The sequence below is a fragment of the Heloderma suspectum genome, chromosome 1 (genome assembly GCF_057233095.1).
Source record: "Heloderma suspectum isolate Gila_16-S chromosome 1, 16-S_ref, whole genome shotgun sequence".
Classification (NCBI taxonomy): domain Eukaryota; kingdom Metazoa; phylum Chordata; class Lepidosauria; order Squamata; family Helodermatidae; genus Heloderma; species Heloderma suspectum.
Window position 1 is genome coordinate 188,443,257 of NC_139458.1, and position 25,339 is coordinate 188,468,595.

Genomic DNA, 25,339 nt, shown 5'->3' on the forward strand with positions numbered 1-25,339 from the left:
TAAAAGCAGAGGTTAACAAGTATGACATGTATGGGATAATACTTTCATCATAGTTAAAGTAGCAGGAACATACCTAGATCTCTCTTGTTGGTAAGGATGCATGAGTACAAGGAGACAACCAAATTCTGTCTGACTTTAAGCTGTTTTGTATTAAGCATTGCAACAAAATGCAGGACTAACTGGCAGAGACATTCTCAGATCCCCAAAGCACAGCATCAGAAGTAGCCCTAAGAACTGACTATTCAAAGGGAGGGGAGCCAGCATCAGTTGGTAGACAGCATTGGACTTTTGGCCTGGGAGATCTGTTTCTGCTAAAATAAATGGCATAGATGAACACATGGGTAAAAAGAGCAAATGTGTACAGGGCTACAATGGTGGCAATTCAGAAATTTAAAAATGTTTTAAAGGAAACAAAAGGGGGGAAATGATTCTAATAAAGAAGGAAAAGGTGGGACAGTGTCTAGAAAAATCCTAGACAAGATCTTCTGTCAAAGCTAGTCATAGGAACCTCTTAATGAGAACCATAAAAAGAGTCCTGCTTGGATCAGACCAATGCATTATCTCTGGGATCTCCAACATGGGGCCCGTGGAGCCCATTAAGCTCCCTGCTGCTCCTGACTTTTATTTGATTTTAATTAATTACTTTTTAAACTACGAGGGTAGTATGCTGCAAGGTGCCATTCTGGGCAAGCACTCCCCCCCCCCAGCAGACATTTTGTGAGACTGCCCATCACATTCTCTCAACATTCCAAATGTGCCCACTGACCCAAAAAGTTGAGGACCCCTCCCTTATCTAGTCCAACATCCTGCCTTCCACAGTGACCAACCAGATGCTTCAGAGAAGCCCACAAGCAGGACACGGGCGCAATAGCCCTTTCCTACTGTTGTGCCCCAGCAACTGGTAATTCAGAGGCAAACTGCTTCTGAACCTGGACTCTGGAGGCAGCCTATCACCATCACGGCTAATAGCTACAGTCAGATAGCCTTATCATCCAAGAATTTGCTTAATCTCTTTTTAAAGCTATCGAAGTCTAATAGCTGTTACCACTTCTCATGGCAGCAGATTAATGGTACATTATGTTTTACCCGTCCTCAGCCTCCTGCCAACCAGCTTCATGAGATGAAACAAGGATAAAAACATCTACCTGCTTTCTCCATACCATGCATTATTTTATAAACCTTGAGCATGTTCCCCTCAGTCACCTTTTTTCTGACTTAAAAAGTTCCAGATGTTGTGACCTTTCTTCACAGGGGAGGTGCTTCAGCCCCATGATCATTTTGGTCGCCCTTTTCTGCACCTTTCCAGCACTCCTTTTCTGAGATGCAGCAACCAGAACTGTATATAGTACTCCAAAGTGAGGTCACACCATAGGGTTGTATCCAACTGTCCTTCTGCCAGTGAAACAGACATCTCTGGCAGTTTGAATTTCCCCTCTCCCCTGCAGCCCCCCATGCAACCCCAAATCTGTTCCAGAGGGTTTGGGGGGGCTCCAAAATAGATTGGGGTGCCTGCAGGGGCTACAGGGGGAGGAGAGGAAGGGACTCTCATGTTGCCCAAGCAAAATCCGCTTGCATAACATTGGATTTAGTCCATAGATTTGTATACTCTCAGAAAATCAAACAGAAAACACGAATTAGACCACTAAAACAATGAGAGATCAAGGGATACAATGCATGCACATTGTAAAGAAAAGGTGCAGATTGTGTGAAAAGCTGCTGGTCTGTATGCACTCTAGGTTCTAGAATGCCCAAACATTTTATTTGATTGATTTGCCTGATTTGCATAAAAATCAAAACTACCTGGTGTCAAAACCTGATGTCTGTAGTGGTTATAGCTCAGTCGCAAGCATACCTGAGAGGAAACCATGTTTAGAACCAACCATATAAAGCGGCCCTGAAATCAGGTCTATCTGACAAGGAGAGCCATTTCCAGTCACTAAGCCACTAAGCCCCCAAATCATACAGCTGAAAGTGCAGATTCTTACAGAATGCAAAAATTGTAATTCACATGGCCTGAGAATTTAATATACATAAGCAATCTACTGACAATGAATCCAGACATGAGGGAACAAAGACATTTCTGCTTCTAAATTGCACCTTAAAAGACAATATTTCCTGAGTAAAAAAGAAGTGTTTTCCAATGAAGTACTTACAGTAAATGAGAATTTAGAACTGAAAAATAAGCCAATCAAGTTGACAGGCTTCCAGGTTTCATACCAAGCATGAAGTATTTTCATTTCTTGGGTAGGAAAAATTGCACAATGAGGGGAAAAGAAAACAAGAAAGACCTTGCAAATTTATGCACAGAGCTGAGCATTTATGAAAACGTGAACTCTCTAATACTGCAACAGTTTCACTGACTGTGCGGATTAGAAAGAACTTTTATAACAAAGTTCAATACACTGTTTGGTCTGTTATTCTTTTCTTCTTCTTCTTAGCAACAGTATTTAATTTTCCCCCTTTCCCTTTTTATTTTTATCTCTCATCTCTCCTGGGATTATGCCTGTACTCTTTTTGTACTCGTTTTATTTGTCAAAGATGGAACGGCTAAGTCTTCAGTCATCTTTGTGACAATCCTTCCAGGATTTCCTCATTTTTCCTCAGGCTCTAAAACTACACAGTGAAGTTGCAAGCTGGGCTTCCTTGGGGTGGGAGAGAGTTTCAGCCTGGATTGCAGTGGAAAGAAATGGCCCTCAGTTGGGTCCAACCCTTGCACAAGCAGAAGTCTTCCGCTCCTGTGGTGAGATTTCCTTGTCCTCTCCTACTTTCTGCAGCCCCTCACGCATGCCCAAATCTCCCCCAGAGAGTCCCTCAAGCCTCCAGAGTGGATTTGTGGGTCACAGGGTGCTGCAGTGGGGAAGGGGGGAAATCCCACTAGTGGAACAACACCTCTAGAAACCCCCCTGTTCTGCATACTTCCTACATAGGTTTAATTTTGTGTGTGGGTGCAGAACCGACAGAAGAGCCACGGTAAGGCACCAGTAGCCTTGAACCAGGGACTCTATCTCCAGGGCCCAGGTGTATTACTCTCTGTGCTGCTGAGACAACTTATAAGCGGAGGCATTGGCAGGCCTGCCCCATGTTGCTGCATAGCACTCCCCGACAGGGGCAGGAACAAAATATGCAGCCATTCAACTCAGAAGGAATTAGGTGACTGAGGAGCACATTGGGCTCCTGTTGGCCTTATAGAAGAACTCTCCTAGGCTTGGCTACTCAGAACTTTTTCTGCACAAGGCTGTTAATCTGTGTATCTACTTTCGTGTTTGTTGCAGAATTGAGAACCAAGTTCTGCACAAAGCACTTTTCCTTTTTTCCTTTTCCATTACATAACCTCTAGGTGGTGCTGTGCTATAGCAGAATAATGCAATTACACAAGTAGGAAAATACATTTTCTTTCACTTTCACAGATAAGACTCTATTTTCTCTGCTCTAAAAAAAGGTGGGAAAGTGCTCTTAAAAAAAACAGAAGTAAAATTGGAGGATTGTGACTTCATCTAAAGAACCCATAAACAACCATGAGTTGTTTATGGGTTCTTTAGTGCACAATAAAAGCCTCGTGTAGAAAGTTCTAAGTCTGAGCAATTTGTTTGTGAGACATTATAAGACGAGCCCTGCTGGATCAGACCAAAGGCCTATCTAGTCCTGCATTCTGTCTCCACAGTGGCCAGCCAGATGCCCATGGGAAATCAACACGGATGACATGATTGCAATGACAGCACCATTCTGCTCATATTCCAGAAGATGAACAGATTTGCTTTGTCCTCTCCATCATCTGGCCACTTCATCATCTGACCAAAAGCCCATTTAGGCCACGTCATCTTCATCTGGCCCTTTGGATCTTTGTTCACTTGTTCTGGAGTGTCCTGATGGCTGGCCCATTTAGGTCACACTGTTTGCCTCTGGCAAGTTTGGATTTGGCCCCTCTGGGCTATAACAGCCTCCTGAGAAGCGATCTAAGAGCAAGGAAACTTAAGAAACTTCTCCATGCTCAATTCTGAAATATGAGAAAATCAGGAGATGCACCACTAGTTGAACCTCTACCTCAAGTTCTTTATAAACCTGCTCTGGTAGCTGTTGTCCATAAGTTTGCAGCAATTCAGCTGTGCATTTTAAAGGTTTGAAAATGTCTCCAGTTGACTGTCGGTCATGGATAGCCATGAGTTGTCCCATTATTTCAACCAGCAGTGCATAATCTCCTTCTTTCACTTTCTTAGCTAACTCTTTTTCTGTTTCATGGATGAACTTGGCTAACTCCATAATGCTAATAATAAGTAGAACAAAGGAATGTCAGCAGATAATTAGCACAGATCTTGCAGTTTCTATTGGCCTTCAACAAGGTAGGAATCCAACCTCATAGAATCATAGAATAGTAGGGTTGGAAGGGGCCTACAAGGCCATCGAGTCTAACCCCCTGCTCAATGCAGGAATCCAAGTCACAGCATCCCTAACACATGGCTGTCCAGCCTTGTCTTGAATGCCTCCAGTGTGGGAGAGCCTACCACCTCCTTAGGTAATTGGTTCCATTGTCGTATTGCTCTAACAGTCAGGAAGTTTTTCCTGATGTTCAGCCAGAATCTGGTTTCCTGTAACTTGAGCCCATTATTCCGTGTCCTGCACTCTGGGATGATTGACAAGAGATGCTGGCCTTCCTCTCTGTGACAACCTTTCTTGAAGAGCGCTATCATATCTCCTCTCAGTCTTCTCTTCTCAAGGCTAAAAATGCCCAGTTCTTTCAGTCTCTCTTCATAGGGCTTTGTTTCCAGTCCCCTGATCATCTTTGTTGCCCTCCTCTGAACCTTCTCCAGTTTATTTGCATCCTTCTTAAAGTGTGGTGCCCAGAACTGGACACAGTCCTCCAGATGAGGCCTAACCACTGCTGAGTAGAGGGGAACTAGTACTTCCTGGGATTTGGAAGCTATGCTTCTATTAATGCAGCCCCAAATAGCATTTGCCTTTTTTGCAGCCACATCACATTGTTGGCTCATATTCAGCTTGTGATCGACAACAATTCCAAGATCCTTCTCGCTTGTAGTGTTGTTGAGCCACATATCCCCCATCTTGTAACTGTCTTTGCTTTTTCTTAGGTGCAGAACTTGGCATTTATCCCTATTAAATGTAATTCTGTTGTTTTCTGCCCAACGCTCCAGTCTATCCAGATCACTTTGAATTTTGTTTCTGTCTTCCAAAGTATTAGCTATCCTGCCCAATTTTGTGTCATCTGCAAATTTGATCAGCATTCCCTGCACCCCCTCCTCCAAGTCATTAATACAAATGTTGAAGAGCACTGGGCCCAGGACTGAGCCCTGCGGTACCCCACTCGTTACCTCTCCCCAGTTTGAGAAGGTCCCATTGATAAGCACTCTTTGAGTCCGATTCTGTAGCCAACTGTGGATCCACCGGATCATTATTTCATCTAGCCCACTTTGAGCTAGTTTGCTCATCAGGATATCATGGGGCACTTTGTCGAAAGCTTTGCTAAAGTTGAGGTATATTATGTCTACAGCATTCCCACGGTCCACAAGGGAGGTTACTTGATCAAAAAATGAGATCAGATTTGTCTGGCAGGATTTGTTCTTGACAAATCCATGTTGGCTTCGAGTAATCACTGCTTGTTTTCAAGGTGCTTACAGATGGATTGCTTTATCATCTGCTCCAGAATTTTCCCAGGGATTGATGTCAGACTGACTGGTCTGTAGTTCCCAGGTTCCTCCATTTTGCCCTTTTTGAAGATAGGGACAACATTAGCGCTCCTCCAGTCATCTGGCACTTCCCCCGTCCTCCAGGATTTCTCAAAGAGAATAGACAGCGGTTCTGAGAGTTCTTCTGCCAGTTCCTTTATTACTCTAGGATGCAGTTCATCTGGCCCTGGAGATTTGAACTCATTCAAAGTAATTAGGTGTTCCTTAGCCATATGCCTATCGATCTCAAGCTGCAATCCTGCCCCTTCAGCCTGTACTTCGCCTTTGCCAGGGGGGTCATAGACTGAGCCAAAGTAGGAATTGAGCATCTCTGCCTTTTCTTTGTCATCTGTTATCGTTTTGCCATCCTTATTTCATAGCTGAACAACCATTTCTTTCCTCTGCCTTTTACTATGCACGTAGCTGAAGAAAACCTTTTTGTTGCTTTTAGCATCCCTCGCTAACCTCAGCTCGTTCTCAGCTTTAGCCTTCCTGATGCCATCCCTGCAATTCTGTGCTACCTGCCTGTACTCTTCCTTTGTTGCTTGGCCTTCTTTCCACTTCCTATATGTGTGCTGTTTTGTTTTCAGGTCATCTCTAAGCTTTTTGTGAAGCCACATTGGCTTCTTCTGTTGTCTTCCACCTTTTCTTCTTGTTGGAATTGTTTGTAATTGTGCCTTGAGGATTTCCTTTTTTAAAATAATTTCTTCCAGGTGCTTTGGACTATAACTCCCATAATCCCATGCTGACTGAGGCTGATGGGAGCTGTAATTCAAAACATCTGCAGGGCACTACCTACCCCTGGCCTTCATTATACTTTAATAGCCGTTCCAGATGTGTGTGCCTGTGTTTGCATGCACATGCATTCAGTTGCAGAGTAGGGTGTCTAGTCAATGTGGCATTCCCATTGTGTGGAAGTACCATTTGCCCAGGATTCAAACCTAAGAAATTTGCTAAGTGCATGTTGCCCCCCAGTTGCAGGCAAATTATAAGAGTGCTGTATGTATAATAGTTGCCCTGTTGTCACAATCATCTGTGGCAGCCTTCCACAACCTGGGGCCCTCTAGGGGCTCCTTCACATGGAGCTTTTATCCTGCTATTGAGATTGTCTGCTCACAGAAGTTTGTGGGTCCTTTTCGTGACGTTGTCAACTCCCAGGGCACATCCAGAAGTATTTCCTGGTTATTCCATCTCAAAAAGATCCGGAACTAATGAACTATCTTCTTAAGTTGGAATGTTACGCAATTAAAACAGCCACTAGATGGTGCTGTTTCACTGAGTTCTATGGAACCTTGAAAATTAAAAGCTTCTCCTCTCAATGATCACATGGTTGCCCTCTGGGGGCTGCTGTAAACGCAGAAAGGCTCCAGAACGGGAGGACTGCAGGTTTTTTCTTTAATGTAAAGGCAGCCTAGATGTCTTGGACTGCAACTCCCATGATCCCCAGCCAGCATTGGCCATGCTGGCTGGGAATCATGGGAGTTGCAGTCCAACACATCTGGAGGGCCCCAGGCTGGGGAAGGCTGATCTGTGAGTATGTACCTATGGTATCAGTGGGTGATTATTTTCTTTAGAGATTTCAGTAAGAGATTGCCATTTTGATTATTTCAGTAATTAATGAAAGAAATCATCTGTAAATTTGTCCATTCCTGCTGCAGGCGATAACTGTTAATCTTTTATTTCTGTTCTGCTTAGAATGTCCTTCAGCCACTCTGCCAGATTTTCAATGTCTAGCCACCAAAATAATTGTTGTTCAGTCGTTAAGTCGTGTCCGACTCTTCATGACCCCATGGACCATAGCATGCCAGGCCTTCCTGTCCTCCGCTCTCTCCTGGAGTGTGCTCAAGTTCATCTTCATTGCATCGGTGATGCTATCTAGCCATCTCATCCTCTGCCGTCCCCTTCTCCTTTTGCCTTCAATCCTTCCCAGCATCAGGGTCTTTTCCAGTGAGTTTTCTCTTTGCATTAGGTGGCCAAAATATTTGAGCTTCATTTTCAGTATCTGTCCTTCCAATGAGCAGTCAGGGTTGATTTCCTTAGGGTTGACTGATTTGACCTCCTTGCAGTCCAGGGGACTCGTAAGAGTCTTCTCCAGCACCACAGTTCGAAAGCATCAATTCTTTGTCGCTCAGCCTTCCTTATAGTCCAGCTCTCACAGCCATATGTTGCTACTGGGAAAACCATAGCTTTGATTGTACAAATCTTTGTCGGCAAGGTGATGTCTCTGCTTCTTACTATGCTGTCTAGGTTTGCCATAGCTTTCCTCCCAAGGAGCAAGTGTTTTTTAATTTCATGGCTACAGTCACTGTCTGTGGTAATCTTGGAGCCCAAGAAAATAAAATCTGTCACTGCTTCCATTTCTTCCCCTTCTATATGCCAGGACGTGATGGGGCCAGATGCCATGATCTTAGTTTTTTTAATGTTGAGTTTCAAACCAGCTTTTGCACTCTCCACTTTCACCCTCAACAAGAGGCTCTTTAGATCCTCTTCGCTTTCTGCCATTAGGGTGGTATCATCTGCATATCTGAGGTTGTTGATAATTCTCCTGGCAATCTTAATTCCAACCTGTGATTCATTCAACCCGGCGTTTCTCATGATGTACTCTGCATATAAGTTCAATAAGCAGGGTGACAATATACAGCCTTGTCATACTCCTTCCCCAATTTTGAACCAATCGGTTGTTCCATGTCCAGTTCTTACTGTTGCTTCTTGACCCTCGTACAGGTTTCTCAGGAGACAGGTAAGGTGGTCTGGTACTCCCATCTCTTTAAGAATTTGCCACAGTTTGTTGTGATCCACACAATCAAAGGCTTTAGCGTAGTCAATGAAGCAGAAATAGACATTTTTCTGGAATTCTCTTGCTTTCTCCATGATTCAGTGAATGTTGGCGAGTTGATCTCTAGTTCCTCGGCCTCTTCGAAACCCAGCTTGTACTTCCGGTAGTTCTCGGTTCACATACTGCTGAAGCCTAGCTTGTAGGATTTTGAGCATCACCTTGCTGGCATGTGAAATGAGCGCAATTGTACAGTAGTCTGAACACTCTTTGGCATTCCCCTTCCTTTGAATTGGAATGTAAACTGACCTTTTCCAGTCCTGTGGCCGCTGTTGAGTGTTCCAAATTTGTTGGCATATTGAGTGCAGCACTTTAACAGCATCATCTTTTAGGACCTTAAATAGCTCAGCTGGAATACTGTCATCTCCACTAGCTTTGTTGTTAGTAACGCTTCCTAAGGCCCACTTGACTTCAATCTCTAGGATGTCTGGCTCAAGTTCAGTGACCGCACTATCATGGCTATCAGAGAGATTAAGATCTTTCCTGTATAGTTCTTCTGTGTATTCTTTCCACCTCTTCTTAATCTCATCTGCTTCTGTTAGGTCCCTGCCTTCTTTGTCCTTTATCATGCCCGTCTTTGCACAAAACGTTCCCTTGAGATTTCCGATTTTCTTGAAAAGATCTCTAGAATTCCCATTCTATTGTTTTCCTCGATTTCTTTGCATTGTTCATTTAAGAAGGCCTTCTTGTCTCTCCTTGCTATTCTCTGGAACTCTGCATTCAGTTGGGTATATCTTCCCCTTTCTCCCTTGCTTTTCGCTTCCCTTCTTTCCTCAGCTACTTGTAAAGCCTCATCAGACAGCCACTTGGCTTTCTTGCATTTCTTTTTCTTTGGGATGGATTGAGTTGCTGCCTCCTGAACAATGTTACGGACCTCCATCCATAGTTCCTCAGGCACTCTGTCTATCAGGTCTAATCCCTTAAATCTATTCCTCACCTCTACTGTGTATTCAAAGGGGATATGATTGAGGTCATACCTGTATGGTTTAGTGGTTTTCCCTATGTTCTTCAATTTAGGGATGGACGAAAGGGACTTACCTGGTCCTGCAGCTTGCTTCGCGGTGGGGGGGAGGCGCTTCGGTTCCCCCCCTCAAAGTTCAGGCGAGGGGGGGAGGCGCCCTGCCTCGCCCGGCTGAAATTCAGGCCAGGGGGAAGGCGCCCCATCCCTCGCTGCCGAAATTCAGGCCGAGGAGGAGCGCCCCGTCTACCCGGCCGCGAAAAAAAAAGGAAAGTAAAAAAAACACACACACACCCGTGATAGGCTACGTAATGATTTACGTAGCCTATCACGGCTAGATTTCCAAAGTCAGCCGTGATAGGCTACGTAAATCGTCACGTAGCCTATCACGGGTGACTTTGAAAAAAAAAAGAGCGTACGCAAATGGCGGCGCCCATGGGGCGCCACCATTTGCATTCCTTAGTTTGGCACGTCTAGTCTACATAAAGATTTACGAAGACTACGGCGAAAATAAGGGAACGCTATTTGCGTTGCCCTTATTTTTGCCGTAGTCTATGTAAATCTTTACGTAGACTAGATGTGCCAAACTAAGGAATGCAAATGGCGGCACCCCATGGGCGCCGCCATTTGCGTACATGCTTTTTTTCCCCCCAAAGTCACCCGTGATAGGCTACGTGACGATTTACATAGCCTATCACGGCTGACTTTGGAAATCTAGCCATGATAGGCTACGTAAATCGTTACGTAGCCTATCACGGGTGTGTGTTGTTGTTTTTTTACTTTCCTTTTTTATTTTGCAATGGCGGCGGCGGTGGCCGGTCAGAAGACTGGCCGCCGCCGCCGCACCCGCCGAAACGCCACCGAAATGCCGCCGAAATGCCGCCGGGACCTGCTGCCGAGACGGACATTCGCACGAGGTAAGTCCCATCCTGGGGGGGGGCGGCGGAGAATTTCACCACCAATTTTGGGGGGCCGAATGCGTTGGCATTCGGTCTCCCAGAGATTCGTGGAGAAATTCTCCGCCATCCCTACTTCAATTTAAGCCGAAATTTTGCAATAAGAAGCTCATGATCTGAGCCACAGTCAGCTCCAGGTCTTGTTTTGACTGACTGTATAGAGCTTCTCCATCTTTGGCTGCAAAGGACATAATCCATCTGATTTCGATATTGACCATCTGGTGATGTCCATGTGTAGAGTCGCCTCTTCTGCTGTTGGAAAAGGTGTTTGCTATGAACAGCGTGTTCTCTTGGCAAAACTCTATTAGCCTTTGTCCTGCTTCATTTTGTACACCAAGGCCATGCTTGCCTGTTATCCCAGTGATTTCTTGACTTCCTACTTTAGTATTCCAATTCCCTATGATGAAGAGGACATCTTTTTTTGGTGTTAGTTCTAGAAGATGTTATAGGTCTTCATAGAACCGATCAACCTCAGCTTCTTCGGCCTCAGTGGTTGGGGCATAGACTTGAATTACTGTGATGTTGAATGGTTTGCCTTGGATCCGTACTGAGATCATCCTATCATTTTTGAGATTGTACCCCAGTACTGCTTTTCCCACCCTTTTGTTGACTATGAGTGCTACTCCAGTTCTTCTCAGGGATTCTTGCCCACAGTAGTAGATATAATGGTCACCTGAATTAAATTCGCCCATGCTTGTCCATTTTAGTTCGCTGATGCCCAAGATGTCGATGTTCAATCTTGCCATCTCATGTTTGACCACCTCCAGCTTACCTTGATTCATTGATCTCACATTCCCAGTTCCTAAACAATATTGTTCTTTACAGCATCGGACTTTCTTTTCACCACCAGACACATCCACAGCTGAGTGTCCTTTCGGCTTTTGCCCAGGCGCTTCACTCTTTCTGGCGCTACTTGGAAATTCCCTCTGCACTTCCCCAGTAGTATATTGGACACCGTTCGACCTGAGAGGCTCATCTTCCGGTGTCATCTCTTTTAGCCTTGTGATACGTTCCATGGGGTTTTCTTGGCAAGAATACTGGAGTGGGTTACCATTTCCTTCTGCAGTGGACCACATTTTGTCAGAACTCTCCACCATGACCTGTCCGTCTTGGGTGGCCCTGCACGGCATAGCTTATGGCTTCTCTAAGTTACGCAAGCCCCTTCGCCACAACAAGGTGGTGATCCATGAAGGGGCACCAAAATAATAGAAGCTACCAAAAAAAGTCATCAGGTAGTGATTTGTCATCAATACAGTTTAAGAGAAAAATATTTGGGCATGATCTATCTAAAGTTACATTTCCATTTATTTCATCTGACACAAGTTAAGTACATGCTTAATTCTCCCACTGATATCAGTGGAAACTGAATGTGCTGTGGTTGGATTTTGTATCCTTTCATAACCTTCTTTACACATTCTTTAGAGACTTTTAAGAGCTATCCTCCACACACACAAATGAGAGAAAACCTTGGGGCATTTCCAAGGACAGAAAGTCACCGGAGAAAAATGATTTTAAAAAATAATAGTAATTTGGGATTTTTTTCCCCAGGCCTCCACATCTCTACTCAGGCATAAAGTACTTATGCAGCCTTTTAAGTCCTTCCCAATAGAGGACAAAACACAGCAAAACTAGCCCACCTCCCCTGAAGAGATATCCCTCTTCTCAACAGATGCATTTAACACTTATCCCATCTTTTCAAAAAATTATTCAGGAGTTGTGTGCTTCCCCTCTCCAGCACTGAAATGTTTGTTGTCCCCAGTGTGCATTTCAAAGGGGAGAAGAGAGGTTGTCCACTCTGCAGCAAAGGATTAGAAGGATGATAAGCATTTTTCTTCCAACAAGATACCCACATGCCATTCTACAATACAACTCCCTCACCCCACCCCATGCCCCTTCTGGGGCACTGCTGTTTTGAGAAACACAAGTTCAAGGCCCCGGTGGGTGCATGGAACTTGATGACTGGGTTCCTCAGCTGGCAGCCTCTGACTGGCCCTCAACACTTCAAACACTGCTGCTCAGGAGGCTCAGCCCCCTTCCTCCTATTGCCCAGCATCCGTGACTCTGGCTCTTAAGCAATAGGATATATAAGAAGTATTAGGCAAAAGGACTCGAAATACTAACAATCAACTCTTTTTTTATTATTGTTGTTTTAAAAACCCATGGAAGTAGGTCAATATGGCCCTCGGGGTGCACCGAGGACTCTGGATCAAGATGAGTATCTCTGTAAGCCAGGAAACATCACCACCTTCATCCCAGCCCTCTTCATACTCGAACAGGCCACACCACTGGCTCCGCCACTCGTGTCACGTGGTTGCCTGCCCCCGACATCCACATGGTGGACATGGAGGTTTGCACTGGGGGCTGCTGTGCTCATTGACCTTGATGTGCATAGGCTCCCACCCTACCCACAGGGAGGTCCACAGGCATAAGTTTTCCTGTTGTAGACATTCATACTCCCTGTACGAACATCAGAGGTGGGGAGCTGGGGAAGCTGCACAGTATTGTGGACAGGGTTGCAGGGGGGGCAGCCCTACTGTCCCTTCAGTGTGATTAACACATGAAGGGGCTTTTAAGCACCAAGCAGAAAAAGTCCCCTGCACAAGTGATACTATGCAGAGCAGCATCCCCCCACCTGGTGGTCTCCAGATGTTTTGGCCATGCTGGATGGAGGTTGATTGGAGGTAAAGTCCAAAACATCTGGAAGGGACCAGGTTGTGGGAGACTGATGGAGAGCAGGGATGGGGAATGTGTAGTCCTCCAGATGTTGCTGGATTGGAACTTCCCACATCCTTTGCTGTTGGCTGTGCTGGCTAGGGCTGATGGGAGTTGCAGTCTAACAACATCTGGAGGACCACATGCTCCCCACTCCTAATGTAGAGGATGTTGTTGGGACACAAAGCATTGACTCTGTATGGTGGTTTAGTTTAGTAGTGGTTTTGCTTCTTGTCCTTGTTTCTACCCTGCTCAACATTTAACAAAAAGAGCAGGGGGTTTTGTTTTTGTAAGATGTAAAATTCAAAAGCCTATTTAAAAGAATCAAAAGTAGGTTATCTTTGGGTGACATAGCTGAGCAGATGCTCCTTAAATATCCAGCTCCATTTTTTAATCGTATTCATCGTAGATATCTTAAAAGGCTTAATATCAACCCGGAACCAGCCATTAAAAGTCTTCTGATTTTCAAACTCAGATACTTCTTTATGTAGCGTTTCATAAATGCTGATCTTAAGGAATGAGATGTGATTACAATTCTGAGTTTTTCTTTGAAAGAACAATAGATGTAAATAGCTTAATGGAACACAACCAACAGGAATAGCTCAAAAGATTCACGCACACCATTGCAAAGTACCTGTTGTTTAAAGTGATCTAACTGCGGGGAGCATTTCTGAAGTTCATGGTCTGCATATAATTCCAGCTCTTCAGTATGGAGAAATCGTCCATAGAGAAGGAACTGCTTCATAAATTTGGTTTTATTATCCATCCATAAGTGGCTGTATTTCTTAAAGTAGCTTTGATATTCCTGAACATTAACAATGACCGATTGCACCCTACTCATGATTTCCTGGTGCATTTCTTCCAGTGTATCCATCTGGTCCACATCATGCTAAATGTGAAAATAAAACCATAGAGTTGGGCCAGTGATTTAATATATACTGTGGGAAGAAATTCAGATTTGGTCTGGAAGCAAGACCGCAGCCCTACTGGAAGTATATAAACTAATCTCATGGTTACTACCAAAAAAGGCTACAAAGCAGAAAGATGTCTTAATTAGGTCATGAAGTAAGCACCAGCGGCCACATTGTAAATCTCGTTCAAGATGCCACTTTCCCCCCAAGAATCCATCAGTGTGCAATTTCAGACGTGACTGTTCACATAAAGCAAAATGCTGTTGCCATGGCAAGCTGTTCCTAAGTAGCAGAAAGAAAGAGCAGAAATCTGATGGAGAGAAAAAAAAGTGTCCTGCCCCTAAGAGATAAGCCAACGAGACAAGTGAGTGGGACATGTTACAATAAGTACAAATAGTATTAGATACATAGATACATAGATAGATAGATGATGGATGGATGGATGGATGGATAGATAGATAGATAGATAGATAGATCACACAGGAGGAGGAGGAGGAGAAGACATTGTTTTCTCATACATGAAGTCCAAAGATATTCTAACCTTCCTCATACATTATGAAGAACATGCACAGAAAAGGGAATAAGATCACGCCCACTGTCCTTGCTCCTGCCTCCAATATGCATTCAGCAGAAGTGGTGAAAGAGCCTACGCACATAGGAACTATATTCATGTAGGTGTCGTCCATGTGATCAGAAACCCTGGAAAAGGCTGGTGTCTCCACTATCCAATTTTCACCAATTCCCTGCTCCCACTGCAGCTCCCTGAGCCATACTCTACACCATTCCAGAGCATCCTCCAGTCCTCAAGAGAGCCTTTTCAGGGGATGGGCAGAAATGGGGAGGAAGGAGCAGAGTGTACGTGGGGTTTTACGGCGGGAAATAAAAGCAAAAAGTGGAGTTCTGCTGGGCCAAAAGGCAGGATATAAATTAGATGTCTCCAAAAGAGAGGACATCAATTTGCATAAACTTTGCCTATGCAGATTTAGAAAGAATTACTATAACTTAGATAGAAGTACAATATATTTCATTGTAGGGAGGAAGAATATGACCAGGGGAACTGTGTGCCTGCCTGCTCACTGTTGATGGGCAAATTCAAGGCCCATGCTCTACTGGCTTCTTATGGTTCTTTATCTTTAAACCAGACTTGGACCTTCAAATAGAGGATGCCTTCAAACAGAGGGCTGGCTTCTGAAAGCCCTTGAGATAGAGGACTGTCCTGTGTAAAGGAGGACACATGGTCACCCTAATAAATGTAAATATATTAATAATAAGTAAGGCTGGTGCTTCCTAGGGAGTTGCAAGTCTTTGATCAGGGGCACTGTTTGGCCACAGGCGGTGTTATAATGAAAAATGGAAATGGAAAGATGGTATGTACCAAGGCTGGGGCAAGCTTTGAAGGTAAGGAAGAGTTTGTGCTGGATGTGGAAGGGGTGGAATAAGATTTGAGAAGGGATGGCACATGTCTGACTGATGAGAGAAGTGAATTACTTTAGCAGTGGGATACTGGACTGAGGTGAGAAAGCTAGACTGTGATGACAAAAGGCCAGAGAGATGACTGGAGTATGAATCAGTCTTAACTGAGGGAATGGGGAGGAAAGAATGGACTTGCACAATCATATTCTGGTGGTTCCACATGGATCCATGGCCTGGTTGGAGTCCACCAGGGAAAGAGCCTTCAGTGTGGTGGCCCCCCTTCTGTGGAATTCCCTGCCTTTGGAGGTCAGGCAGGCGACAATGTTCACACTCAATACATACTCAAAATTAGATTTGTTTTACCTTCAAGTGAGATTTTAAGCCAGACCCTGTTGTACTTCTGATGATGCCATCAGGAGAAGATGGATCTAGGAGCCTTCCCACCCCCAAACTCCAGAGCATGCCTTCCCAGTGCCCTCTTCCCTTCCCAGATTTACTCAGAGGTGGAAGGGAAGGTCAGTAGCAAGGGCTTCTCTAGGCCTTAGAAGGTATAGCAAGTATATGTGGAAGAATGCAGGGCTTCCAGTCACCGTTGAAATCTGGATATCCAGATAACATTTACCATGCTTCCTAGTTGCCCTGGATTCCTCTGCACATGGTCAAGGCAATATCTAGAGCAGCCTTCTCCAACTTGGCACTTTCCAGATGTCTTGGACTTTAGCTCCTATCAGCCTCAGCTAGCATGGTCAACAACAGTAAGAAATTCTAGGAGTTGTAGTCCAAAACATCTGGAGGGTACCAGGTTGAAGAAGGCTGATCTAGCACCTAAAGGAGGCCCCACCACAACCTTGTGTAATTCCTTGTGGGAATTACCAGGTACGTTTGGGAAAGGGAAGGGGCATTGGTGGCACATTTTGGACTATTACGAGTGCGAACCGGATTCTGGAGGACTTGAGGCCTAATTTGGAATGGGCTTGGGAGGGTTCAGAATGGTTCCCTCTGCTTTCTGAATGCTCTAAATTTGATCCTAGCCCCTACTGAAGTCCCCCAAACTTAAGCTTCACCTCCACTTGTCCCTAAATTCGAGTGCCGCTTCCATGGAACCCCTCAAATGTGAGCATTGCCAGAAATATCGGCTGCACAATTCTAACAGCAGCGCTTGGTGGCTGCAAAGAAGTGATGCAAGACCATGGGAACAGGGAATTTTGTTGGAAAGGACAAAATACGATTCCACTGAGAAGCCACATAATTAGGTCATGCTTCTTTTTGCTGCCTTTGAACTCCTTCTCATGTTTACAGCAGACCTCCTGGACCAAGCCTGCTGCACAACCTGCCTTATCATGCTAGCAAGCCTTAGGGCTGGCTCCAGGTTTTTGAGGCCCCTGGGGACAAGGCACCCTCAATGGGCCATCCCCCAATGAGTCTGCCTTCTCACTGCTATTGTCTCCAGCTGCTCTTTCTCCTCCTCCTCTTTCTCATCATTGCTACTAGTTGCTTGCTTGACAGGCAGAGAGCCAGTGAGCAAGGAGGCCGTGGCATCTCCTCCTCCTTACCACCACCACCACCATTGTCTGGGCCAGAGTGAGAGGAAGGTAAACAAGCGGGTCGCCATGGTGAAGAGGAGGAGCAACTCCAGGGGGCTCTTGTCAGTGGGACCCTGCTGAGGTTTGGGACTTGGCAGGTACCCAACCATGCCTACCCTTGACACCAGCCCTGGCAGAGCTGATTTTATAATTGCCGCCATCAGCCTATCTTTAATTATATCAGAGGAACCAGTGATTCTGGATTAGAGTCATCAAGCCTTAAAAAGAAGTCCAGGTCAAGGAAGCATTTAACCAAGTAATTTAGGCAATGCCATGCATAAAGTAGATACAAAACATGTTCGCCTTAGACAGAACTCTTATTAGAGTGCTGTCTGACTCTTAAGTTTAACACTTAGTAAAGAGAAACATAAAAGCATAAAAATAGCAAAATAAAGAGCTACGTAGGTAAATGTTTTTCTTTTCTGTTTAGATTGGGACTCATTCCAAACTTTAGAAGTTCCAAAAGCCTCTTCTTAAGGTGATTTCAAAGACTCCAAGATGGCACTGACTGCAGAGTACCAAGGCTTTCTAGAATTTGGAGAGCAGCCCATCTGTCCCCAGTCTATCCATCTACATCTGGAATAAAGCAAGAAAGATCAAGGAACAACCACTTCCACCTCATTTTAAGCTGGAAATGTCCCACCTTGGTAATAACATTAATAACAATAGTGCCACCAGGACCTGGGCCAGTTACAGATGGGGAAGTCATAAATGGAATCCTATCATGAATAACCACACTTCTGCTATGTAACAGACCTTACTGACAACTGAGAATCCCAGGAGGAAAGAATGTCTGATTTACACTTTTCCAGGATAGTCTAACCAGCTTCCTTATGGCAGGGTGGGGAACATCAGGGGTGGAGTCCCAATCTTGCCCTCCAGGGCTCCTCAGCCACTTCCCCCAACCATTGATCATTTGGTGGTTTCCTGGCTTTTGTGCAGTTTTTTCCCCATTCTAAAAGGCTGAAATGCCTCTGAATATGCTGGGTTGTTTTGTTTTTGTATTTTTGACCTCACCCCTTTTGCTTTTGGTCCCACCCACTACTGGAATGTGGCCCCCAAGAGCTGCTCCAAAATTGGTTCCCCACCCCTGATTTCATTTTCATTTCATTTCATTTATTATATTTCTATACCGCCCCATAGCTGAAGCTCTCTGGCCGGTTCACAAAAAATGTATTTATGCGTACTTAAGTGTGAATGAACAACGGATAGAAAAAAGGGGGGGGCCTAGATGTTTTTGTCTGGGTGACTAAGAGTCATGCTAGACATAACTTTAAACGTGCTTTTGAATCTCAAGCTTGCAGCTGGCTACATCTTTATTTACAAAAAGTAGCTGTGGGGGACCTCCAATTCAGATGTGGACCATGGCCCAGGGGGAAGAGCAAGCTGACTTTCCTTGAAGATGCTTCTGGGGGGCAATTTTCAATGGGAAAACCATCATGGGGAAAAGGGTGAAACTCCCTTGCCTTGAGCCATGTTCTCAATGCAAATTAAGGGTGCCACAGCTGCTTTTATAAACAAAGAGATGCAGCCAATTGCAAGCACATGTTTCAAAACTGTACCGGAAAAAGAAACCAAATGCACAGTTACAAGATGTGGGATACGTGGCTCAACCACACTACAAGCGAGAAGGATCTTGGAATTGTTGTAGATCACAAGCTGAACATGAGCCAACAATGTGATGTGGCTGCAAAAAAGGCAAATGCTATTTTGGGCTGCATTAATAGAAGCATAGCTTCCAAATCCCGGGAAGTACTAGTTCCTCTCTATTCAGCACTGGTTAGGCCTCATCTGGAGTACTGTGTCCAGTTCTGGGCACCACACTTTAAGAAGGATGCAGACAAGCTGGAGAAGGTTCGGAGGAGGGCAAGAAAGATGATCAGGGGACTGGAAACAAAGCCCTATGAAGAGAGACTGAAAGAACTGGGCATGTTTAGCCTTGAGAAGAGAAGACTGAGGGGAGATATGATAGCACTCTTCAAGTACTTGAAAGGTTGTCACAGAGAGGAAGGCCAGCATCTCTTCTCGATCATGCCAGGGTGCAGGACACGGAATCATGGGCTCAAGTTACAGGAAGCCAGATTCTGGCTGAGCATCAGGAAAAATGTCCCGACTGTTAGAACAATACAGCAATGGAACCAATTACCTAGGGAGGTAGTGGGCTCTCCCACACTGGAGGCATTCAAACTGGACAGCAATCTGCTGGGGATGCTCTGACTTGGATTCCTGCATTGAGCAGGGGGTTGGACTCGATGGCCTTGTAGGCCCCTTCCAACCCTACCATTCTATGATTCTATATCTAAACGTCGAGTTTGACTCAAGCACACGTACCCATTAGGACTGGCGGCTTTGCTGGCTGTCTCCCAAGAATAAGCTTACCATTTTTAAAATGGTCCTGTTGGCCAAACCACAGCAATCATGGTCAATATAGGGCTGGCTCATCACAGGGAGAATAAAGCAAAAGGTGCTCACTCAGCCACTTGGATGGACAAGATAACCTCATCAAAATGGCTGCTAAAAGGGTCAGAAGTTAAAAGAAAAGAGAATGGGTGTATTGGTGATTATACCTGATAAGTGTTGTGTTCAAGATGCATGGCAACTCTGTTTATATTCGATGCAATCAGGTAAATGTTTCAGATTAGACCCTTCACAGTATCAGAAAAATTGCCATTGACAGTATGGTCCAGAGAAGGTTTAAAGGTCAGTTCATTGCCAGTAAGGATGAGCTGTACTTCAAATAAGGGAGTGGGTTTTGCTTTGCAGCTGTCTCAGTGTTTTCAATCAGATACTGGAGAGAACACTTGATAGCTCTGAACAGTCCATCTGAAACCATGTGATCTATGTATTCAGTGTAGGCTTTCCATTCTTCGGAAAGAGGATCTGCCCAAAGGAGGCCTTGATTGTCCTGCAGAAAGCCATTTAGAAAATGAACAGAAGAGTTTAAAATTGCACTTCTCAGCACACATTTCCCCTATCCTGACTAATTAACTACTTCAAAAAGTAAAGAAAACTTTACTTTGAGGAGGAAAGGCTTCCCTGCTGCTTACAACTTAATTGCCTCATCACTTGAGTGTCCACTGAATGATGCTCAAAGGAAAGGAGGATAACACTAATGCAGGAGGTCTGATGGGAGCTGTAGATGTGATGCAAGTCGTGCATGCTCAATTAACGTATCTCATTTGCACTGCATCCCACAGGTTTTCCTTCTTCTCCTTTGCCCTCACTGACCATGGCCGTATTTGCCCACATTGTTCTTTAAGCCTATGGGCTCTGGTAATGTACATTAAGTTGTTGAAGACCTCATGATGCCACAGCCGATGTGTTGACATCATGGACCTTTGTAAACAAAATCATGTGCATCACCACAGCCTGTTGGATTAAAAGGCAGTGCGGGCAAATTAGGCTGAAAAGTGCAAGAGCAAAGAAGACACACACACACACACACCATAGTTCTGAGAAAAAACAGTGGTGGGGAAAAGCTGAGGAGCTTTCCTCTAGAACTGACAGATGAAAGCCCTATCCACAATGTATTGGTCTGTTGCCCAGTTTCTTTCTTCCCACTGGGATATTTCCAACATTGGGATTTTGTCCCTCTTTCCTCCCCCCCCCCCGCCCCAGCAGCCTCCGTGCCACTCAAAAATCTGCTCTGGAAGGTTTCTCAGCCCTCCGGAGAAGATTTTGAGGGTGCAGGGGAGAAGGGGAATCTCTCCCCCCGCTTCCTCTGATGGAACTGCTTCCATCAGCAGAATAGCAGCATTGGATCCAACCCATTATCCCCAAACTTGGGCAGGTGAACCCTTTTGTCTTTACCTAGGGCAGGGATATGCTACAAAACATTTGTTTTGTTGTGCATCCCTGTTGTGAATGTGATCAACCACCTCTTTTCTCCTGTGTCCCTTTTATGCTGCAAGCCTTGTCTGAGTTCTTAAGTATTATTGTCTGGAGCAGTCAATCAGAGTTTGGGCAACTGTATCTCAGCCCTTCAATGTGTGTAGTTACTCCCAAGACAAAAGGTGTACTGGAATAATTTTTTAAAACATAGTCACCTGAACTAACTGATGGATTCTCTTGCCCATCTCTTGAACTATCCAATATAGCTGGCATATTCTTTCATTGTTATCAAGGCACAGCAGCGAAGAAGTGACACCCATTTGTTGGGCAAGAAAAGATGTTTCGCTCAGCCTGAGCATCAGGATCTGGATCAATTCCACATTGGCTTTCTGGAGTCTGCTGCCTACATTTTGAATAAGTTGCCTCATCTGTTCAATATAATCCCACAGGTTTTCATTCTGCCAGGTCAGCATGTCAAAAGCAGGCTTTAGCTGTTGCTTGATTCTCCCAATCTCATGTGCGATGAGCTCTGCTTCCTCAGGCAGAATTGTCCTCCATAACTGGTTATACTGCCTGGTAACTAGATTTAAATTTCCAAGGTACTGAGGGGAGAGAAAAACAATAACAACAGGTGATGAATCAATGGAGATGTATACTGCATCATTCAGCGTGATCTCGAGAGCTCTCTATTCTCACCCTTGCACTCAGATCCCTTGAACCTGAGGTCTGATGCATTCCTTCCAGTGAAAAGAGGAGAGCTGTATGAGACAAGAAATACGCACACAGATTTGCTTCTAAACATTGCCATGAACTGAGAGGCCATTATGGGTGAGACAGCCCTCTGTGTGTAACAGAGCTTCGGTGCCTAGAGCAGAGAGCTTGCCAGGTCAAGGAAATCATCTGCAGCTTTGTGATTCAGGTGCCACACTCTCTCCTCAGACTGCAGTCACCCAAAGGGAATAATACAGAGGAAGACAAAGGCAAACTTTGTCCCACCAGTCCTATCGCTAAGAGCAGACAGCATACCAAGACTGCTGTCATTCAGTTCTTCTTGCTGCACAGTATCAGTAACACGAACTTCCCACTTCCAGGAGTATGGTCACTGCTCCTGTTGCATGGTATTTTCTGTCTCTCTCTGGGTCTGCCAGACAGAAATAAAGCATAGAGGTGCAGCCACCGACAGGTACACCAATTGCTGCAATTCCCAGCTGAGGAAACATTGCTGCCTCTGCAAGTAGTCCCAGGGCATGAGGCAGCCGCCTTGCTGAAGCGAAGCAGGTCTGGGTCTGGTCAGAGCTTGGAAGGGAAACCCCCTGGGACCCACAGGTAGCCACCTTGAGTTCCACAATGGAAGAAAGGCAGGATATAAATGTAATAAATAAACAAACAAACATTCACTTTCTACATCTTCTGGCAGAAAAGAGAGAATACAAGTGCAACTGCAGTGGTGGTGAGGCTTCATCACCTGGCTGGAACATAGTTAAACTATGGAATTCACTACCATGGGATGTAGTGATGGCCACCAATTTCGGTGGCTTTAAAAGGGGGTTAGACAAATTCCTGGAGGAAAAGGCTATCGATGGCTACTAGTCTTAACGACTATGTGCTACCTCCAGTATCAGAGGCAGTGACCCTATGTACACCAGTTGCTGGGGAACATGGGTGGGAGGGTGATGTTGTGCTCATGCCCTGCTTGTGAATCCCTGGTCAACAGCTAGTTGGACTTATCACCTGCAATCAGGTGAGGCCCTAATTGCCAGGCTGATTTTGTTACCTGCTTTGAATACCTGTGCACAATAAGGTAGCTACTGGATTCCAGGAAAACCCAGAATTCAATGTTAGATTTTTGGGATCTGGCTGGCCCAAGACCCTGTACAAATTTAGAGGGTGGTTCACCAAATACTGTGGTAGGTCCTTCTGAGTCTGGAATTATGTCAGGCCACACAAAGCCTGCTCAGAGGATACTAATAGGCACTGGCATGTGCTAATGATGTTGTAAGTGTGTGCTGTTGCAAGAAGCAGATCCTTAAGCAGATCAGGACTCCTAACTACCTGCAGTCCTTCTATGCACCAGGTTTCTAGCAAAACACATCAGGCTCTGGAATAACAAGGCACCCAATAGTATCCAGAAAAATAATCTGGGACATCTGTATTATTTGCAAACCAGAATGGATGAAGTGCATCCCTCTCTAGTGCATAAGAGCCAGCCTCATCTGAGCATCTGTGGAAAAATTGTGTACAGTAAACATTTGTAACAAACGTTAGTATGTGGCCTCACTGTCGTTGCAGTTGACAAAAATGAAGCAGCACAGTTGAAACTGGATTGGGGAGTGGGGAGGAGTGCCAAGAAAAAATACCACCATGTTGTAAGGAAGTCTTTCCCAACCCAATGCTGGCTAAGGGTGAAACACATCTGGAGGGCACCAGGTTAGTAAGATTTTTCAAAGTGTAAATTCTATTCCCTTTTCTACCAATGACTTGGATGGGGGTGTGGGTGGGGATATAGTCAAATACCTAAGATATCCTTAAGCATATAATTTATTGGGACCTTTATTGGGACCTGGATGTGGTGTGATTTGAAGTTCCTCAAATGGGCAAACCTTTCAAATACACACAGAAGACACCTCTGTTATTCTTATGTTGAACTTTATGTTGGCCCCAGGCAAATAAGCATAGATGATGGTACAGGCCTCACAAATGCCCCATTATTCTATTGCTTTCCCTAATTTCATATGACCTTTACAATACATTCTAGCTTTTTTGTTGTTCAGTCGTTAAGTCGTGTCCGACTCTTCGTGACCCCATGGACCATAGCACGCCAGGCCTTCCTGCCCTCTGCTCTCTCCCGGAGCGTGCTCAAGTTCATATTCATTGCATCGGTGATGCTATCTAGCCATCTCATCCTCTGCTGTTCCCTTCTCCTTTTGCCTTCAATCCTTCCCAGCATCAGGGTCTTTTCCAGTGACTTTTCTCTTCGCATTTGGTGGCCAAAATATTTGAGCTTCAGCTTCAGTATCTGTCCTTCCAATGAGCAGTCAGGGGTGATTTCCTTTAGGATTGACTGATTTGACCTCCTTGCAGTCCAGGGGACTCGTAAGAGTCTTCTCCAGCACCACAGTTCGAAAGCATCAATTCTTTGGCGCTCAGCCTTCCTTATAGTCCAGCTCTCACAGCCATACATTACTACTGGGAAAACCATAGCTGTGATTATGTGGACCTTTTTTGGCAAGGTGATGTCTCTGCTTCTTACCATGCTGTCTAGGTTTGCCATAGCTTTCCTCCCAAGGAGCAAGTGTTTTTTTAATTTCATGGCTACAGCCACCGTCTGTGGTGATCTTGGAGCCCAAGAAAATAAAATCTGTCACTGCTTCCATTTCTTCCCCTTCTATATGCCAGGAAGTGATGGGGCCAGATGCCATGATCTTCGTTTTTTTAATGTTGAGTTTCAAACCAGCTGTTGCATTCTCCACTTTCATCCTCAACAAGAGGCTCTTGAGATCCTCTTCGCTTTCTGCCATTAGGGTGGTATCGTCTGCGTATCTGAGGTTGTTGATAATTCTCCTGGCAATCTTAATTCCGACCTGTGATTCATCCAGCCCGGCGTTTCTCATGATGTACTCTGCATATAAGTTCAACAAGCAGGGCGACAATATGCAGCCTTGTCATACTCCTTTCCCAATTTTGAACCAATCGGTTGTTTCATGTCCGGTTCTTACTGTTGCTTCTTGACCCTCGTACAGGTTTCTCAGGAGACAGGTAAGGTGGTCTGGTACCCCCATCTCTTTAAGAATTTGCCAGAGTTTGTTGTGATCCACACAATCAAAGGCTTTAGCATAGACAATGAAGCAGAAATAGACGTTTTTCTGGAATTCTCTTGCTTTCTCCATGATCCAGCGAATGTTGGCGATTTGATGTCTAGTTCCTCTGCCTCTTCGAAACCCAGCTTGTACTTCCGGTAGTTCTTGGTTCACATGCTGCTGAAGCCTAGCTTGTAGGATTTTGAGGATAACCTTGCTGGCATGTGAAATGAGCGCAACTGTATGGTAGTTTGAGCACTCTTTGGCGTTGCCCTTCTTTGGAACTGGGATGTAAACTGACCTTTTCCAGCTTTAGTTAGTGGCAAAGAAGATATTATCTCTGGCCATTCTCAGGGGCTACCAATCAGACTGTCCATTACTGTGACAACTTCCCATCATCCTATGAATATGTAGTGCTTGAAGCAGGCTAATCCCTCACTCATTTCAAGTGGCCAGTCAAATAGCTGGCCCATAATTATAACACCTTCCTGCATGACCCAGGCACTTCCAGAAGAAAGGGGCCTTAATGGGGGCAAGTGTGCTAATCCAGTGTAACTACATAGAGTTGTGCTGATCCCAGTCAACAGCTTAGCTGGGCTCAACATGGGTGGCAACGATTTTGGCACCAATCTCCTCTCAACCCTGTCAGTGCCAGCAAGATGCCCTC

The 25,339-nt window shown here is 45.0% G+C and overlaps 1 pseudogene; it reads right to left on the reverse strand.

Annotated features, from left to right (window-relative positions):
* The window catches only part of LOC146358527 (dynein axonemal heavy chain 11-like), a 320,580-nt pseudogene extending 305,846 nt beyond the window's left edge, over window positions 1-14,734 (reverse strand).
* Between the last annotated feature and the right edge of the window lie 10,605 nt (window positions 14,735-25,339).